This window comes from Papio anubis, unplaced genomic scaffold (genome assembly GCF_008728515.1).
Source record: "Papio anubis isolate 15944 unplaced genomic scaffold, Panubis1.0 scaffold4354, whole genome shotgun sequence".
Taxonomy (NCBI): domain Eukaryota; kingdom Metazoa; phylum Chordata; class Mammalia; order Primates; family Cercopithecidae; genus Papio; species Papio anubis.
This window is the reverse complement of record NW_022164527.1, coordinates 1-2,069: the sequence shown is the minus strand read 5'-3', so window position 1 is coordinate 2,069 and position 2,069 is coordinate 1. Positions and strand designations below refer to the sequence as shown.

The 2,069-nt window shown below is 57.1% G+C and overlaps 1 pseudogene; it reads right to left on the bottom strand.

Moving 5' to 3' along the window:
• Window positions 1-335: 335 nt before the first annotated feature.
• Window positions 336-1,504, bottom strand: LOC116273177 (annotated as a pseudogene).
• Between the last annotated feature and the right edge of the window lie 565 nt (window positions 1,505-2,069).

Here is a 2,069-nt window from a genome sequence, read left to right as displayed (position 1 = left end):
GAAAGCTGGCCTCTTCTGGGGAAGGTGGACAGTGGGCTGGCTCAGGATGGCCTGAGAATTTTTTAGGAGAAAGGGAAAAGCCCTCTTCCACTTTGGTCACTTCTGCAAGGGCCATTCAATATACTCCATTCCACTGGGGATGACAGACTGTGCCCTCTCATTGGATGTAGGGCAAGATGCCCCACAGAACCTGATCTGGGGTGGAGAAGAGCACGGTAGGCTTGGGACAGGGGGTGAGAAGTGGGACTGCTTCTGGATCCTAGCCAGAGGTGGGGGCTGGGACTGGGGCCAGGTTGAAGTGAACGGTTGGAGCTGGGCCATGTGTGGGGCTGGGGCTATGCCTGGGAAAGCTGTGAGGATGCCTCAACCTCAGGCTTGAAGAGAAGTGGAGGCTTTATCCAATGGTACAGAGTACACATTCTGTGAGGAAGGGTTCCTAGAAACCCAGGCCGTGACCACCAGGGACTCCCTATTGAAAGAGGGGAGGTCTCAGAAGAGCTGGCTGCATTTCCACTGTAAGTGGTCCCCCATGGACGTGGCATCAGAGACCTGCTGAGGACCAGGCAGCTGCTGTGATTGGGTTGTCACATTCCAGAAGGGATTTAGAGTCGTGATGTCCCACTCCTTCCCCAGTGATGTCATCTGCAGGTAGTCTGCCTGCCCCCTTTCTTTCTCCTGCCACATCTTCATCACTGCTCTCTTGGTGATGAGAGTTTCCAGCAGCTTCTGCATGTCGGGGTGGATGAATGTGCAGGCACCTACCTCCATCTGCCTGGGTGTGGGGTCTCCCCAGAAGGAATACTCTAGGGGGTGGTCAGGAAGATGCTGTTGCTGGGACTTGCCATGTGAGCAGGTGGAGAGGCCCCAGGTGGTGGCAGCCTCTCTCCAGCAGGAGAGGTCCCAGATAGGACCTTTGGAGCACCAAAAGCTGGAGATCACCCTGGTTGGAGAAGGCAGCCCCTGGTTGTGGAAAAGACAGCTCTGGGGGACGGGGCATACTGTGGAGCCACACTGAAATTCAGCCAGGCCGGAGCTGGTGGAGGTGGAGAGGAGGCCACGGGAACATGGGGCTGTGGTGAAGGAGGATAAAGCACATGTGGCTGAGGTGCAGGGTGTTTTAGGGGTAACAAGGGCTCTGGTGACCTGGAGATACTCAGGGTTGAGTGTGGTCAAAAAGGCTCTAAGGTGGTCGTTGAGCCTGGTGACAGCGTGGAGGCCAGAGTAGCTGGGAGAGCCCTTGGGGACAAGCTGGTGGGAGATGGACATTGCATGCATTTCCCATGCAGTTGACGGGCCTTAGCAGGCGCTGATTTGTACATGTCACCCGGGGGACTCCACCTAAGGGTAGCTGAGAGCCACCCTCCCCAGTGAGCTTTCTCAGGTGGCTGCAGTAGACATGAGGCACAAGCTGCAGCCAGGGGCAGGTGGGACTGGGAGGTTGGGAAGGCTGGGCACCTGGTACCCACAGCTCCTCCACCTCCTCCACTGCTGGCTTCACAAAGCTCTGTCTATGTCAGCCTCAGGGCTTCCGTCTATTCCTGTTCCCTTTCCAGGACCTCCCCCTCCCAGGTCACTGCCAGGCCCTAGGTTTGTATCAGAGGCCCTGGTAGAAAGGAGGACATGGAAAGAAGGGGGAGTCTCCTCATCTTTCCAGAGGGTTGGTCAGGCCCCCAGTCTCCCCCAGCTCCCTCAGGAGGATTCTGCAAGCTGGAAGTCAGGAGATGGGGTTATGGTGGGGAGGGCAGTGCCAGCAAACCTCACAGGAGGCTGAGTGGATGTCTCTTTAGGGGACACCATGGGGAACTAGACCCTGAAGCCCACGCATCTGTGTCCAAGGCCACATGGCCCCAATGGTGACAGCAAGGTGTGCACTGTGCAGAACTTTTGTCATTTGCAAAAAGTGCTTCCATGTACACCCCCTCATGGGTGTCACAACCATCTAGTGGGGAGAGCGGACAGGGGTGGTCTCTAAGAAGAGTCAGCCATGGCTGAGAACAGCTGTCCGCGTGGACCTGGAGCCTTCCTGACCTCCCCCCATATCCTGGCAGGTCTTGGTGCCTTCCCCACAG